The following is an 18,529-nucleotide window of genomic DNA, read 5'->3' on the forward strand; positions in this document are numbered from 1 at the left end:
CGCATTTCCACAAGAGTTCATGTGGTGGAAAGTTTACTCCCGATTAAGCAATGTTGGGGGGTGAAGCTTACTTGATTAGCTTATGGGACTTCTACCCTCAAGAACAGACTACTGCCATTATCTTGAGTGTGGACTTGCTTTAAAAAGGTCCCATCTTGCTCTTGGGATGACACAGCAAATGGGTCTTCAGCAGATCCCAGGACTGCAGCTTGGGAGGTCCTTAGGCTCTAGAACTTTGAATGCTAAATTTCTCTCCTCCCTTTCTAGGTTATCCAGATGATGGTACGGTGTCATAGTGGCACAAAAGAGGACCAAGTAGGCTGTTACCTGATGTGGGATTTCCCTCTATATGCTGTGAATACCATTGGTTAATGAAGAAACTGGTTTAGCCTGATAGGGTAGATAGTATTCTGTGAATACCATTGGTTAATGAAGAAACTGGTTTAGCCTGATAGAGTAGATAGGCGAGGAAAACTAAATTGTGCTGGGAGGAAGAAGGTAGAGTCAGGAGCCATGGAGCCACCGCCAGAGACAGACACACTGAAACTTTGCTGGTAGGCCATGACCTTGTGGTGATACACAGATTAATAAAAATGGGTTAAATTAATATGTAAGAGCTAGCCAATAAGTTAGAACTAATAGGCTGAGCAGTGATTTAAATAACATGGCTTCTGTGTGATTATTTCAGGAGTCTGGGCAGCTGGAAAACAAACAGGCAACCTCCCTTACAACAAATTGGTGCCAACGTGGTTGACTAAATCCACTTAAAACCTGAGAAAGCTTAAAAAGGAACCCTAGACACAAAATAACAGAGTTAAGCATGGCTTGGTAGCGGCATTTTCTTGGGTGGGCTCTGTTTGCTAGAAGCAAGCAGAGGCATGACTCCTTTAAGAGAGGTTTTCCTGATTCCGCAGAAGCAGAAAAAAAGCCAAATCAAAAAAAGATTTCAACACAAAGTCAGTCACGCTGAACCTCATAGAAGAGAAAGTGGGGAGTACACTTGAATGCATTGGCACAGGAGACTACTTCCTAAATGTAACCCCAGAAGCACAGACACTGAGAGAAACAATAATAAATGGGACCTCCTGAAACTGAAAATCTTTTGTAAAGCAAAGGACACAGTCAACAAGACAAAATGGCAGCCTACAGAATGGGAAAAGATCTTCACTAACACCACATCAGACAGAGGGCTGATCTCCAAAATATACAAAGAACTCAAGAAATTGGTCATCAAAAGAATAAATAATCCAGTAAAAAAAAAAATGGAGTAAAGACCTAAACAGAAAATTCTCAACAGAGGAATCTAAAATGGCTGAAAGACACTTAAGGAAATCCTCAACATCCCTAGTCATCAGAGAAATGCAAATCAAAACAACTCTGAGATTCCATCTTACACCTGTAAGAATGGCCAAGATCAAAAACACTAAAGACAACTTAAGCTGGACAGGGGGTAAAGGGAACACTCCTCCATTGCTGGTCGGAGTGTAAACTGGTACAGCCCCTTTGTAAATAAGCATGGCGATTTCTTAGAAAATTAGGAAAAAACCTTCCTTAAGACCCAGAAATACCACTTTTGGGTATATATCCAAAGGATGCTCAATTGTGCCACAAGTACATGTACTCAACTATGTTCCTAACAGCATTGTTTGTCATAGCCATAGAGGAATAAAGGAGACCACCTGTTGGTTTCCAGCCACCCAGCTAGCTTAGATCCAAAATAATCACATAGAAACTATATTAATTAAATCACTGCTTGGCCCATTAGCTCTAGCTTCTTATTGGCTAATCTCTTACATATTAATTTAACCCATTTCTATTAATCTATGTATCACCACGTGACAGTGACTTACCGGCTAAAGTTCCCAGCGTCTGTCTTTGGAAGCTCTATGGCTTCTCTTTGACTTTGCCCTCTTTCTCCCAGCATTCAGCTTAGTTTTCCCTGCCTACCTAAGTTCTGCCTTGCTATAGGTCCAAAGCAGTTTCTTTATTCATTAAACAATAAAAGCAACACATAGACAGAAGGACCTCCCATACCATTTCCCCTTTTCTGTTTAAACAAATGGTAATCACAGCATAGTCAGGACCTAGAAACAACCTAAATGCCTCTCGAATGAAGAATGGATAAGGAAAATGTGGTGCATTTACACAATGCAGTACTACACAGAAGAAAAAAATAATGAAATCTTGAAATTTTCAGGTAAATGGATAAAGCTAGAAAACATTATATTGAGTGAGGCAACCCAGACCCAGAAAGATAATTATCTTATGTACTCACTTATGTAAGTGGTTTTTAAACATAAAACAAGGAAAACCAGCCTACAAATCACAATCCCACAGAATCTAGACAACAAAGAGGACCCTAAGAGAGACATACATGGATCTAATCTACATGGGGAGTAAAAAAATACAAGATCTCCTGAGTAAATGGGTAGCATGGGGACCATAGGAGAGGGTTAAAGGGGAGAGGAGAGGAAGGGAGGGGAGCAGAGAAAAATGTATAGCTCAATAAAATCAATTTTTAAAAAAAGAAATGGTTTGGCTAAGTCATAAGAGAAAAGTAACTAAGACTTTCTAGTCTTCAACTGCATCAAAGACCTGAGAAAGGAGATAATATTACCTGAATAGGCAGTAAGTACAATCAAACAGTGTCCAAAATGTACAGTAGATAACAGAGACAACTGGCTACCTGGGCAATCACCCAAAGTCTCATTTGCAACTTTGGAGCAACCAACTTTGGCTAAGGCCTAGAATAACTGGAAGACCATTTTCAGAGGCAGAAAAGTTTTTAAAACCCATTTACCCTGTCTTGGCAAGGTTTGGCAGTCTTTTTAACTGTATCCTGCTTGTCCTGTCCGGACATCATGCATTTTGTCAGTGGTCATGGCATGGCATCTTCTTGCCCAAAGGCCAGTTTTGTCAAAAAGAAAACAAACTCCAAGCAGAGTGTCTTCAGTGCCCAACATTCTCTCGGGAATAGATCAGTGCTGCCAGCAGCAATTGTACCTCACATCAACAGAATCTTAAGTTATTTAGATGCCATATTCTACAGCTCTTTGAAGTGGTTGAAGATGACCTATCTATCTGGAATGCAATCTCTATGTATCTAAAGAACCTGATTAGTATGACAAACATGGATGACTATTAACCTATAAAATACTTAATACCTGTATAACTTAAAGACTAAGACTTTATATTAGAATATTAAACAATCTTTAAACAACTGTGCAACAAATGAGAACAATGACCTCAAAATATAAACAATGTGTAAGTATCTTGATTGGGGGTAGAAATGTATAATGCAATATGATAAATATATCCTAAAATTGTATCAATATAAAAAATGTCTTAAACAGAGGTAGAAACATGCATGTATATAATTTGACAAAACAGATTTGCATGGGTGTACAAATATTATAAATACAAATAGGAGCATGTTCAGTATAACAAATATAATTTGAATTTGTATCTATATACAAGAATCTATACTAGTGTAAACCGTCTATAAATAATAGCTCACAAATATTCACTCTATCACTCACTATTATTATTAGTGTGAGCTTACTCACTCTAATCTCCCTGTTATCCCATTCAGGAGGTTCCCTGTCACTATGTCAAAGGCACTCCCGAGAAGCCTCACAGTTTCTGTGACTTTCCATAGGCCCTTTGGATGTAATCCATCTCATCTCAGTCACAATCTGAGAATAGAAGCACACCCTACCCGTGTGTGTGTGTGTGTGTGTGTGTGTGTGTGCACCACTCTGTACACACACCCCTTAGCAGAAACAAACCTTGCCTGCCTCTTCCTGCACCCGGCTGCCTGTGCAGTGCTTCCTGCTGAGTATCAGCAACCTCATTCTCTTTAGTGGACGCTAACAGGGACTCTGCGTCAGCTTCCAGGGGGGATTTTAGATGCCTGTTAAGACAAAAAGAATTGCTGAGGGTGCTTGAGAACATGGTCATTTTTATATTAAAAACACAGACAAGCCCATTAAACAGCGATAACTAATTCCTGCTTTGCCTTATTCTGCTAAGACACTGGCTGAAACAGCTTTATTCATTAACCGATAAAAGCAACACATAGACAGAAGGACTTCCCACACCATTTCTCTTTTTCTGGTTAAATAAAAAGGAAGGTTTTTAACATTAGCATAGTAAAATTACATATAACAAAACAGGTATCAATCAAGAATTACAGTTACAATATTTATAGCTACTTTATTTTTTATCATAACTAAGGAAAACTATAGCTATCTATTCTTCAATGCCATCAAAGACCCCAGAAGGATATACTATTACCTAAGTAAACAGAAAGTGCATTGCAAGCATCTTTCAAGGCTCTAGAGTTGACAGAGACATCTCGCTGCCTGGACCGTCACACAAAGTTCTTCTGTAACGTTGTGGGCACCCATCATCAGCCTCCAGGCCCATAGTACCCAGCAAACTTTTCCATGAAGCAGGAAATTTCAAAGACAGTTCCACCTATATTGGTAGTTTGTCAGTCACTTTCTTCTGTGTCCTGCAGAATGTCTGGAAGACTCTTTCATGAAACAGAAACTGTGAAGAACTGTCTCACATTCTTTAGGCAAGTTCAGCAGTCATTTCTCTGTGGGTCCTGCATGTCCAGTTTATACAGCATACCATCAAGCAGTTCAGACCAGAGCAGTGTCTTCTTCAAATGGCTAACAAACTTCATGAGGAGCCTCTTCAATGTTCATCATCTGATGAGGGATTCCCCTCTGTAGGCTGTGAATATCATTGGTTAATAAAGAAACTGCTTTGGGCCTATAGCAGAGTTATAGGGGACAAAGCTAGGCAGGGAAAACTAAACTGAATGCTGGGAGAAAGGAAGCAGAGTCAGGGAGAAGCCATGGAGCCACGCTGGAGACAGATGTGCTGAAACTTTGCTGGTAGCTACAACCTCATGGTGAAGGTGATGCACAGATTAATGGAGATGGGTTAAATTAAGATGTAAGAGTTAGCCAATAAGAAGCTAAAGCTAATAGGCCAAGCAGTTATTTAATTAACGCAGTTTCTATGCGATTATTTCCGGGCTGAATGGCCGGAAACCAACAAGCAAGCTTTTACTATAATCATTATCTTTAAGTAAAACATTGGTGCTTCCAGGAGCAGGCAAGTCTCACCATCATGAAGAAAAAAAAATCCTCACTTTTTAAAACATTTTAAATGTCATATTTCATAGGTCTTTGAAAGGTTTGAAGATTATCTACCTAACTGAAATACATCTCTATATATCTAGAAAACCTAACTAACACGACTTCAAGCTTGACTATTGTAGATGATTCTCTACTAACCTGTATTTCTTAATTATACATTACATTGTAAATGATCTGTACAAACACAATACCTTAATCAAGAGCAGAATATACATCTAACAAAATTAACCTTAAATTTTTATCAGTAAACCAAGATTCATACCAGCGCAAATCTCTACAGCATACACAATCCAAGAGTGGTTTATAGCTGTCCACTTCTCTCCAAATGAGTTAGTCTGTGACTCTTCCTGTTTTCTCATTATCTCTGCCTGATCTCAGGTCACATGTCCTCCCTCCCTCCCTCACTCACTCCCTCCTTCTCTCCCTCCATCCCTCCCTTTTTCCCTTCTCCTCCCTCCAGAGTTTATTATATAGCCCTGACTCACCTGGATCTTGTGGCACTCCTTCTGCCTCTGCCTCCTGAGCGTTGGCCCTTTCTCTGCCATTCTTAGGCATCTATTGTGTTTCATCGTGCCTTATCTGCATTCAAAGTCTTCTCTTAAGCTAAGAAATCTATTTCAGTGTTCTCATTGGTAACAAGTTTTTAATCCTCCAGCTCTCATCACCCTTGCTGTGGCAATGCCCAGGGGGCCTGGAAGAGCAAGGCCTGAACTCCACACAGCCCCTGGAGTGCAGAGAAACACAACATCAGCACATTGGTCTGCTGTCACAAGGGCTGAGCGCTGCGGTAGCTCCTTCTGCCACGATTAGGACAAAGCTGAGCATTTCCGGCAGGGCAGCAGGTCACAGATAGCAAAGGCATCAGGGCCGTGGCCCGAGAAGAATCGAGAGTCTTGCATAGGTGAGCAATCAAAATGCCCAAGCACAACCCTTGCCAGCTTCTGGGGAAGTCAGACGGACCTGCAATTTCACATGAGTGAAGTCAGTGTCTATTCAAGGTGTGGCTAGTGTCCCTTTGCCTACAGAAACTGGGCACTCCTAGGCCTTTCCTGGGGGTACTCTGATATCAAAGGTCATCTTTTTGTTTTGTTTTGTTTTGTTTTTTGAAATAAAAAAATTAAAAAAAAGCTCTGTGTAGCTTTGGAGCCTGTCCTGAAACTCGCTCTGTAGAGCAGGCTGGCCTCGAACTCACAGAGATCCGACTGCCTCTGCCTCCTGAGTGCTGGGGTTAAAGGTGTGCACCTGGCTAAAGGTCACCTTCTAGTCAGAGTAACAGAACCCCTACTGAGCCTGGCCATAGAAACTGCATTTGGGAAACAGTGCAGAAAGAAGGGACCCACTCGTGCCTGAATCGGCCGTGGCCCATGTCCATACTGATGTATATTTTGCTTATCACCATAGATCCTGCATCTGACGAAGGATGGCGATACAGTCGGAAACCCACATTGCAGCACGGGACTGAGCCCCCCGAGGTCCAAATGAGGAGCAGAAGGAGGAAGAACATGAAAAACGAAGTCAGTACTGCGAGGGATGCCATCACCCACTGATACAAGGGAACGGATCTGATGAGAGTTTACCAAGGCCAGTTGGACTGGGACTGAAAGAGGACGTGATCTAACCAGACTCTCCGAATTTGGCCGGATTCTCTGACTGTGGCTGACCCGAAGTCTTTCTGAAAAGCCATTGACTATGACACTGGGACCTGTTTCCTCTATATATAATGGATTTTGGGGATCCAGTCTGTTTGGACACTCACCTTCCTGGACCTGGAGGGAGGGGGAAGGAACTGGAACTTCCCACAGGGCAGGAAACCCTGACCGCCCTGGGGGACGAAGAGGGAGGAGGAGGGGGAGTAGGGGGAGTGGGAGGGTGTTGGGAGGGGGGGTGGAAATGGAAACTTTTATAATTTAATAAAATTTACTAAAAAAAAAAAAAAAAAAAAGAAGGGACCCACTCTCAGTTTGGCGGAAAGGCACTGCCTTCCCACCCAAGAGTCTTTCCGCTCTCTGATCCCATTTTTCCTGTCTCTGAGAGATGATAGAAATGTCCATCCTTGTACTCCTGGGGGACACTGGTAAAAATGAAGAGGCCGGTGGGTTCTGTGGATTTCACCATCCATGATGAAGATACAAGGAATCCCATGACCTTCTCACATGAGCCGATTCAGACACACTCACTTCTTCTAGTTGCTTACTAGTGTGCATGTATGTACACAGTATGTCTCTGCGTGTGCATGTGTCTATGTGGGCAAGTACCACAGTATGAATCAGTTCTTTCCTTCAAATGTGGGTTTCAGGGATCAAACTCAGGTCATCAGCCTTACAAAGCAAGTACTTCCACCTGTTGAACTTCCTTACCAGCCGGCATGTCTAAAGTGCAAACTGTGATGCTTCCGAAACTGATGCTTATGTGTGCGTATGTGTGTGGTCCCGGACAGCTTTAGGACAGCTTGACACAAGGTAGCGTTATCTGAAAGGAGGACGCTTCAGCTGAGAAAATACCTTCATAAGATCTAGCTATGGGGTATTTTCTCAAGTACTGATCGATGCGGGAGGGCCCAGACCGTTGTGGGTGGGACCATCCCTGGGCTGGTGGTCCAGGATTCTATAAGAAAACAGGCTGAGGAAGCCATGGGGAGCAAGCCAGTAAGCAGCCCCCTCCATGGCCTCTGCATCAGCTCCTGCCTCCAGGATCCTGCCCGGCTTGGAGTTCCTGCCCTGACTTCCTTCAGTGATCACAGAGATGTGAAAGTGTAAGCCAAATAAACCCTTTTCTCCCCAACTTGATTTTTGGCCATGGTGTTTCACTGCAGAATAGAAACGATAAATATGCGTGTATTTGGTTTTAAAATTATTTATTGCTATCGTATGTAATCATGTGTTCGATGAGGGTGTAGGCTTGTGCTACGGTGCAATGTGTGAAGACCAGAGGACACCTCTGGGTTGCTGGCTCTATCTTTCCATTTTTTGTGGGTCCCAGAGATTGAACTCAGGTAATCAAGCTTGGTGGCAAGGTTTCACCAACTGAGCCGTCTCACCAATCCATATATTGTGTTTTTAGAAACACCATCTCACACTGTAACCCACGCTGTCCCAGAACTCATTACACCTCAAACTCTTATCTATCTTCCTACCTCAGACTCCCTAATGGGATGAGGGGTGTGAGCCACCACAGCTGGCTTCAACAGCTGATTTTACAGTAATTAACGGAAGCCCACAGACTGCTCCTTGTGAAGCTGCAAGTTGGTTTATTTTTGCCACAGGGAGCGCTACACTGTAAAGTGTGGTGTTGCTTTGGCTGGCACATGCCACCCCAGCAGCCCAACGGGCACGCTCGTCCTGTTCTGGCATGGAGACACGGTCCCTGCTTTGAAGCCTGTAAGCATCATTTGTCTCTTCTGTGTCTCCATGTGTGTCACATGGTGACATACGTGGGATCCTCTTGTCAAGGCAGAGGATCCTGAGTGGCTTCCTGCTCTTGCTTCCCATCTGAAGGCAGCTGCGAGGTTAGCACGGGCTGTCAACTTGGCAGCACCTAGAATCATCCAGGGAATAAACCTCTGGGCATATTCATGAGGGAAGACCCAGCCTGAGTGTGGGTGTTCTGTGTGTATAAACATTTCCTGGGGTGATGCTACACACACATCTACTCACCCCAGAGAGGGATCCCACGACAGACCAAAGTACAGATATCACTAAAGTCCAGTTTGGTGAACCGATGAGTTTTATTGTGGTGACTTACAAGAATATAGGTGAGGGATGGCTTCCAGGAGCAGAAATGACTCAAAGGCAGTTGCATCACCAAAGCACGCCTCAGCATGGCTGACAGCTCACGAAGCTGGAAACCTGGAGCAACTGCAGAGCCTACAGAAAGCTCAAAAGGTTGAAGAGTATCCTTTCCCGGTGCCTCAGATGGTCTCAGTCTCTTCTTCCAGGCTGCTGGTCTAGTCTCAGGGCCATCTTTGCTGCTCAGCTTCACTTCCTCTGAGAGGGGCTCTTGGCTTTTTATTATGTACTCTGGCAGGGAGGGGTCTAGGGAATCTGCTCAGTTTCAGGGACTTCCTGAAGCATTTTGTTGTTCACCTCCCTGTTTAAGCCGCTTTCCTGAGGGAGAACAGTGCAGAAAGTTTCAGTCTGAGAGGAAGCTGTTACACAAAAGGGTGGCATCGTTCTATGGACGAGGAGAAGTGAGTTTAGCACCCAGCAACCATCCCTCTACTTCCCGGCTGGGGATACCATGACTGTCGCCTGCTGCCTGCCTTTTCCACCGTGACAGACTATACTCTCAAATTAGGAGCCAAAGTTGACCCTCCCTTGTTTAAACTGCTCTTGTCAGTTATGGGAGAGTTGACAACACAGCGGCTTTCCCTTTGTCCAAAACACAATGTGAGACAATGGTTTGAGACAGAAGCATCCCTCACTGAAGACATTTAGCCTTACAGACATTATCATTTTCTCATTACTTTTAGGAAGAAAACAGCATGCTTTATTTCTCACTAAGTACATGACTCTGTTCTCCTAGGGGGATTCTACCCATGCAAGTTAGCTAAGTAAGTGTGACTGCAGACAGGGCCCACATCTCTCTACACAGGTTTAATTAAAGTCATTGTTGTTTAAAACGGCATTCACTGGGAACCGGAGAGATGGCTCAGTGGTGAAGAACCCTGACTGTTCTGGAGGACCGGTGTCCTGTTCCCAGCACCGCGGTGGCAGTTCACAGCTGTGTGTGACTCTGGTCCCAGGGATCCAAGACCTTCTTCTAGCTTCTATGGTTACTGGACAAGCATGTAACGCACAGACGCATATGCAGACAGAACACTCCCACACGATAAATAAATAGATTTTTAAGTGACGTTCACTTATTCTCTTCAGCTTTCTTAAATAACTTGTTCCACAACGTCTCTAAATTAATTCATGGACTTCATTCATATAAACTTTGAGCGATGGGATTTACCTTTATCAAGATACTTTTTTCTCTATCCAAACCCAAGCTACTCTGGAAGAAAGGGAATTGCTGGTTTGAACCAGAATGCTGCCGTTGAAAGGCTTCTGAGCACATGGTGTTTATATTAAGGCTCTGTAGAGAAAGTGATGTTTCTCTACAGGAGATGTTGTGTTGGAGAGTCCCCTGCTACGCAGATGTGTAGAGGAGAGGGGCAGAGAGACGGAGCGAAAGAAAGAATGGATGAGTGACTCAGGGGACCATCCTGTCAGTTTGTGGGGCTCGGAGGGGGGTCTTCAGTGCCTAGGGCATGCCCACAGGATGAAGACTTAGCTGGTGTTCCAGCCAAAAGTCTGCACCTCACAGGGCAGCAGGGAAAGTGAGGCGGAATCTCTGGCTAATGTTCCCAGGATTCTGTTTTCACTGAAAGTGCATGGTCTTTGCTCTGAAGGCTTTCAGGCGATTGTGATGTGGGAGGTCCTTCTGCGCATGTGTTGCTTTTATTGGTTAATGAATAAAGCTGTTTTGGTCAGTGGCTTAGCAGAGTAAAGCTAGGAGGGAAATTCGAACAGATATAGAGAGAGTAAGCAGAGTCAAAGAGATGCTATGTAGCTGCCCAAAGATACAGATGCCAGACAGAACCTCACCAGTAGACCAGAACCTCATGGCAATACATAGATTAATAGAAATAGGTTAATTCAAGATGTAAGAGCTAGCAAGGAATATGACTAAGCAATTGACCAAACAGTATTGTAATTAATGTTGTTTCCGTGTGATGATTTAGGTCTGGGTGGACAGGAAACAGATGAGAAGTCTCCGCCTACATGATTGGACAGGGCTCATCCACATTTCAGAGGACAATGTATCTTCCTCAAAGTTCACTGTTCTAAAAGCCAGTTTCAAGTAAAAGGAAAAAAAGATCATCCACAGCAGCATGTATCGTGTTTAATAGAATAACTTGGCACACCAGCCAACCCCCAGCCACAGGAAGGCTTAAAGTCAAAATACACTATTTGGGGCCTTGCTGTGTAACCTGTGCTGACCTGAATTCTCAGCTCTCCTGCCTCTGCTGCCATGTGATTTTACAGCTATGTGCCTCCATGCCTTGCAAGGAGATGAATCAGCACAAGTTCTAGAAGCAGCTTTTTAAGAACCTGAACTCACTTTGGATAATCAGTGGACGTAAAGGGGCAGTCTCCTTGCAAGGCAGCCCAGCCTTGAGAATCATAGACGGTGGGCATGTCCACATATGTAATCCAGTGTCTTAGCCGGCACATTCTAAACTTGCAACATTTCAGCATGGCCTGGACACTAAAATGTACGCCGCCGTTGTTTCTTAACGGTGACTCTCAGAAGCATTTTACACACAGAGAAACAGAGTGTTGAGTAGTGCCGTTCTACAAGCATGTTACACACAGAGAGACAGAGTGTTGAGTAGTGCCGTTCTACAAGCATGTTACACACAGAGAGACAGAGTGTTGAGTAGTGCCGTTCTACAAGCATGTTACACACAGAGAGAAACTGGGGATGAACAGTACCATTCCACAAGCATTTTACACACTCCGGAACTGAACGGTGAGTAATGTCATTTTAGTACATTTCCCTAACCCCAGGCTCCCCCAGCAAAGGTCAGGGAGATGACTCTGGATGGAAGTACTTCCTGCACAAACGGGAACCTGAGTTCTTATCCCTGGAACCCATATAAACAGTCAGGCATGGTCACATGGGCCAGTAACTCCAGTGCTGGAGGGGCAAGACAGGAGGATATTACAAAGGGCTTGTTGGACAGCCAGACCAGTCAAAGAGAAAATAAGAAAGAGCCCCAGGTTCAGTGAGAGACGCTGCATCAAAGGGACTAGGGCGGAGAGCTATGGAGCAGGATGACCCTTGATGTGCTCCGCAGATACCTGCATGCACGCACGCACACATGTTTGTTTACCTGCCCTCATATATATAACACACACTTTAGAGAGAGAATCAGAGCTAGCGCACGTCTGTGTTGGAGCACACGCCCAGCTGGAATGAGGCCATGGGCTCCATCGGCAGCACGGAAGGAAATCAGAGCTAATTTACTGTCCCCCAAGAGACTGCTTTCAGAGAATTATCCAAACCCTCAAACACCCCAAACCAAGGAGTCTCACAGTTCTAACCCAAATGTTGCATTTTAAAATGGACCCAAGATATCACACCAGCTAATTCCACAAATGCTGGACTGTTCAGCCAGTTCCACAAGACTTAACCCTCTTAGGGAGTGAGTTCTGGTCTGGGGATGAGACTCCAGCATAGATGGACCCAGCTTTGCCAGAGGAAGTGTGGGCCCAAATGCCTTGCCCATTATGACAGAGCTCCTCAGAAATGGATCCTCACCAGGCCTAGACAGTCCCTAGGGATTCATGAAAGGGCCCCACTGCCTTCTCAGGGGCTCTGTACACAAGCATCTTTGCCCATCAAGGTAAGAGGCTGGCCCAGGCAACACCTCTTTAGAGAGTTGTAAGTAGGCTTGGCTTCTCTCAGGATGTTCTGGAAGTCACTGAGCCATTAGCAATGAATGCAGACCTGGAGGGAGCTGCTAGGAGGGGCTCTGGGGTCGGGCAGTGTGGGGAGATAACCATCACCTCAGATGGGGGTCATGATACTACACTTGGAACGTTTACGAGGCCAGGCCTCCTTGTCCCGCTCCTGGGTCCGCCAGACCACGTCCCAGGATGTGTCACCCAGTGACAGCAAGGCGGCCTGTCTGCAGAAGCCATCCAGGTCCCCCTCTGCGCTTTGAAGTGATGCCAGCCTCCACACTCCTCCGCAGTTAAGTCTTTTCCAGCCGGAAACTGACTGAATAAACTCTGAAATCCGTAGGATTTACCTAAACTGTGAGTGGAGAGACAGCTGGGTCCTCTCCGTGGCTATCAGAGCCCCAGGGCAGCGTCCTCTCCCTGAATTTCTCCGAGTTCCACCTTGGGCACCCACAACTTTCTCTGCTTGAGCCCACCAGTTTCTAGACCCTAAAGATAAATTTGTTTTAAACTATTTATGAGTTTAAAGACACAAAGCACAGCTCCCACCTTAAAAAGAATCAAGGATAGTATGTTCTGAGCCAAATATGAGTGACCGTTGCCTGGAGAAAGGATCCAGGTGGTCCCTGTGTAGCTTGTTCTGCTGTGGGTTTGGTTCCATGAACTTTTATGTCTGCAGATCAAAAGACAGCCATGAATCACAGCCTTTAGCAAATGTGTTGGTGAGAACAACAGTGAACAAGGGAATCTCTGCTAAAGGTCTCAGCAGTCACCTGATGGCATTCTTAGCATTTGGGTCGATGGACGCTGGTGTTGAGCTAATGCATTCCAAAGGTCCGACCCGGCAATCAAAAGGATGTTAGGTCAGACACCACAGTGCACCACAGTGTACCCCTAAGGAGACTGAAGGTAGCCCAAGATATTTCAGCTCTGGCTCTGCCACATTCCAGCTTTCCAGACCGCGGCATTCTAATCAATTAATCAACCTTGTAGAACCTTTAACATAGGTGTGGCTTGATTGGTGTGTGGGTGGGGGACTTCAGACTGTGCTGGAGATAGGAGGGTTGGGGGAAATAGAACAGTGTTACCCTCTCTCACAGGTGTGTGATACCCTCGTTTAGACCAGGTAATGGGAGGAACTCCCCCCATCCCCACACAAAGCAATTAGAGAACAAAGCAAGAGATAATAATCACAAGCAAAATCATGCGGTTTAGGTGAAACATGATTTAAGGAGGTTAAAAGGAAAAGGAGCAGAGAGAGTATGGGCTTCATTTGAGGCAGCTTCATTAACACCTCATAGATATACTTTAAAAGACAAATTGGCAAGAAACCTTCCTTGAAGGGTCCGGTAGAAGGGGCTGTGAGGGTGGAGGATGACTGTGAGCAGTTAGACACAGTCACCGCTAATTTGCTAGCGTCAGATCCCAGCTCCAGGAAAACAAACACCTTCTGTCGGCCCTTGCACACGCTTGCATGCTGCAGTTGGAGAGCCCGGGCTGGGGAGAGTATCTGGGAGGTGTTTCACTGCCTCCAGAGGCTTCAGCCTGCCTTTCCTTCATTGGCTCTTCGAGCATGCTAATGCCTCTCTAACGGTATTAAAAGAAATCTGTTGAGCCTCTTAGGAAGCTACACAACAACCAGTCTTAAAATAGCTGCACTTCTGGCCAACTTCCTCATGCTCACAAGGCGATTCCTAACCCACGGCTGCTCAGAAGTCCAGGCAGGCTCCCAGGCAGGGCTGGCTCCACAGGACTCCCCTGTGCCAAAGGAAAAGGGGCCAGGGCAACCCAGGCATTGACATCACCATGGTGAGGAGGAGAGAGCAGGAGAGAGGAGTCTCTAGGCTACTGCATGGTTCTTGGCTCTGGGACTAGGGGCCTGGGGACAACACGGGATGGGAGCTGCAAGATAGACTTCCAGGATAGACGCCCCTCCTCCAGTGGACCCGATTCCCTGTACTTCTCTATGCTGATCCCCAAGTCTAGGTTTTTCAGTAAGTACACACTTGACTGCACTGTCCACTCATGTGTGTGTGTGTGTGTGTGTGTGTGAGAGAGAGAGAGAGAGAGAGAGAGAGAGAGATCTTTTGAGATGGGAAGATACAGCTTTAATCTGGACCACACCTTCTGGCTAGCAGCCTATATAAAGGACACAGAAGAAGGAAGCTAGTTTGCTTTGTCTGCGTGTGCTTGCTTTTGCTAAAGTCCATTCCTGAGCTGTCCTTAGTGCCTACTTCTTTGGGGTTCTGGCATATACTGAAGACCAGCTGAGACGTCCAACCTCTTGGACTGAACAACTATTGAGTTCTTGGACCTTCCATTTGTAGACCGTTATTGTTGGACTAGCTGGACCACAGCCTGTAAGTCATTCTAATATCCAAATATATATTTAATTTCTGTCCCTCTAGGGAACCCTGATGAATTTATCAATAGGCCTTTCTCCTCATCCCCCATTCTTTATAAACTGACTTGAAATATTACTTCAAGGAGAGTGAAACCAGAGCCTCTAATGGGAAGGACGACCCTCTGAGGTAGTCGCGTAGGTGGCCAGTACTCGCGTCCCTGTACAGACGAGAGAAGAAGAGAAGCAGGAGAGGCCCACAGATCCTCAGTGGTCAACACGGGCAGCCTCTAGGAGAATCCTGGTTACCCATCACCAGGGTACATCTGGGAATCCCTACACTGAGGTGGGGGTCTCTAGGAGGCCACTTCCAGATATCATGTTCTTTCCTAGGGTGAGACCTATAGCACAGTTAATAAAAACCCACAGACAGAAATTGGGGTTCGACCTGAAGGTTCAGAAAAAGCAAAACAGCCAGCCACTGACTCTTACCTCGACCTCAGTCAGAAATGGCGATGCTGCCTCCAGGAATCTCAGAATGAGACTGTGTCTGAGAGCTGTTTCCTCCTGTCTTATATTCCTCTCTAGGGCTGGGATTAAAGGCATGCACCACTACTGCCCAGTTTCTGTGGTGTGTGTCACCACTGCCTGGTCTGTAAGGCTGACCAGTGGGGCTGTTTAACTCTCTGATCTGCAGGCCAGCTTTAGTTATTAAAATACAAATGGAATATAACTACAGAGAACTTAGGTGCAGAGTCCCCTTCGTGATTTACTGTAGAGTCCGTCACTGTGTTAGATCCGACAAGTTCTACAAATGGTGGCCGGTGCGGAGTGGGACAGGAACTCTGTGTGCCTGGACTTTGCAGGTTCCCATGAAAGCATTCATTTCGGTGCTGACCCACGGTATGGCCATAGATCTGATGACTCTTCTCGTAGGGGAGATGGACCGCCTGGGAAAGTGTGGGAAACCGGGAACGGTGCACAGTGGGGAGACACAGCACCACCCAAATTGGGTCACCGTGACCTGACCACTGAGGCTGCTGGGAAGGCACAGTCTAGTGTGGAAAAAGTAGACCTCTGGCAGGCAGGCCTTGATGCGTATAGCCCGGATGGTTTCTCACGCTGGGAGACATGAAAGGCAGCTGGCCACTGCGCATCCCCTGGTCTCCGCGCCTCCTCCACTGGGATGGGATGTATCAATGGGCCTTACCCCCAGGTAGAGCATCCTTCCTTCAGTGGCTGCTTGTCAGCTACAGGGGTCACAGCCATGAAACAAAGAAACCGATAGACCTCCATCTCTGTCCTGCTCTACCCTGCTCTGGGACTGGTCTTCAGGTTTGCTCCATACCCTGTTCAGTACCTAATAAGGGATCCTTAGGGCTTGAGAACAGCCCTGAAAGCTACTACACACAACTACCTGCCCCTCTCTGTATGCCAGGCATCCTGTTGGGCACCTTTCAACGTCTTCCAGAATTCAGGAGCGTGAGAAGCTTTACTTCTCCAGAAACTGGAGTCCAGAAAACTGGACTGGGAGCCCTGGGTGCACAGATGCAGACACTGTGGCAGAGAAAATGACCCCAAGGTGGCGGGTGCCTGAGCGGCCACTTGTTGTGGAGTGAGCCCTATCTCCCACCCATTTGCCTCTTTTCTCCCCCTGCTTCAGCGCCTAGGACCTCTCTGCTGCCCCCTACCTGTCATCAGTGTGGGGACGCCATCACAACAGTGTTCAGTGCTGAGTGGATCCAATGCTGTGCTCGGCCTGCTTCCCAAGCTTACTTATCCACAGCTGTGTCTATTCCAGGGGAAGGGCTCATGTCTCCTCTCCGATGGTGTGGAGATGAACTCCAGAGAGCCTTCTGGGGGTGCAGGAGGGCGGAACCCATGCTTGGATTTCCCCTTGGGGCTGGCTGTACCTTCCTTCCTGTGAAACCACTTAGTTTAAAAAGGAAATATGTCATAGGGCAAAACAAAATCTGGTTCTCACAGGAAGCCCTAGGGGCTTAGAGCTAGATTGCCCTGGACTCTAAGGTTAGAATCCCACCAAGGACAAACACAGTTCCTGAGGAACAAGGTGCCATCTTCAGGACCCGCAGCAGGGTAGCTTCCATCACAGGACAGTTAGAGGCAGAAATTATTTTACCAGAGCCTCTGTGTCTTAGTAAAAGGCTCTGGCTGTCACACACACACACACATGCACACGTGCATACACACTTGCACACACACGTGCACACATATATGCACACGCATGCACACACACATGCACATACACGTACACACACACATGCACACGTGCATACACACTTGCACACACACGTGCACACATATACGCACACGCATGCACACACACATGCACACACACGTACACACATACACACACACGCACTGTTTTGAGATGTGGTGATCCAAATGGGGAAATAAACGAATGCCCTCCCAGGGTTTGATATTCTCTATCTTCCTCCAGCTCTGACCTGAAGAGCGATCCGACTGTTGTCAAATTAAAAGGCCTGTGAGCCCCACCTCCTGTGCCGCGGCCTCGGAATTGGCTCTCAGTCCCACCTCCCATCCCGCTGATGAAATGAACCCAAAGATTAGATAGTCTGGGTGTGGGAACTCAATGCAGGAAAGAGGAGGGAGGGCGAAGAGGAGAAGCCCACGAAGGCGATTTCTCCGAGTCAGCCAGCCTGTTGTTCTATGCGTTTCCTCCCCTAAAGCCTCCAGCCAGGCTCTGCCCCCCCCCGCCCCGCCCCCACTTCCTAAGGTAACAGCGGCTTCAGGGTCAGAGAAAGGTTTCTCCTGCTTCTTAGGTGAGCTCTTCTCAGAGCAGCGTTAACCCTCTCTGCTAGCAATTCCCTTCCTTTAGTTAAAGAATAGCAAGATGTTGCTATTGAAGCCTCTGCTCAAAGAAATCATGAGTATTTTCCATGTGGTCGTGTGTGTCTGTGTGCATGTTTATTTGCTCTTGTGTATGTGCGCGTGAGCGTGTGTGTGTGTGTGTGTGCACATGTGCATGTGTGTGTGTCTGTCTGTCTGTTTCTTCATGTGCCACCGCACACCCCTGGAGGTCAGAGGGCCTGCTAGGCTGCAGGGTTTCTTGTTGGTCACTGTGTGTTCCAGGCTAGGAGGCTCATGAGCTTCTGGGCTTCTCTTGTTTCTGCTCCCCCGCTGAAAGCAGGACAGCTGGAACAGCAGGCCCGTGACCACCTCTGAATCTGTGTGAACTCAGGTTCTCATGATGGAACAGCGAAGCGCGAGCCCTTTACGCTCTGGCCACATCCCAATCCGCTCTGCTAATGTTTTCAGTAAAGCAGGTAAGCACTTACGTGCCATTTGCTGTGCACTAGAAACTTCTTGGTATGTTTGTATCAGTGTGCGAGGGCATTTACTCTTTACAGCAGACCAATGAGGAAACTGAGGCAGAGCCACAGAGGGCTTGTAGGATTTACATGCACCAGGAGACTTGGTATAGGGTAGAGGTCAGATGGGAAGGGGCCGCAGGCCCTAAATCTTCCCTGCTAGCCTCTCCCTGGTTTTATAAAAAGATTGGAGTTTTTTTTTTTTTAAGA

The 18,529-nt window shown here is 46.3% G+C and overlaps 1 long non-coding RNA gene across 1 annotated transcript; it reads right to left on the bottom strand.

Annotated features, from left to right (window-relative positions):
- Nucleotides 1-8,876: 8,876 nt before the first annotated feature.
- On the bottom strand, nt 8,877-16,868 carry LOC125390575 (uncharacterized). The gene is made up of 2 exons (XR_007228794.3): nt 16,658-16,868; nt 8,877-9,277 (listed from the first exon to the last, which is right to left on the bottom strand). It is a non-coding gene; the product is annotated as an uncharacterized LOC125390575 (long non-coding RNA).
- Between the last annotated feature and the right edge of the window lie 1,661 nt (nt 16,869-18,529).

Source organism: Myodes glareolus, chromosome 13 (genome assembly GCF_982192425.1).
Source record: "Myodes glareolus chromosome 13, mMyoGla1.1, whole genome shotgun sequence".
Taxonomy (NCBI): domain Eukaryota; kingdom Metazoa; phylum Chordata; class Mammalia; order Rodentia; family Cricetidae; genus Myodes; species Myodes glareolus.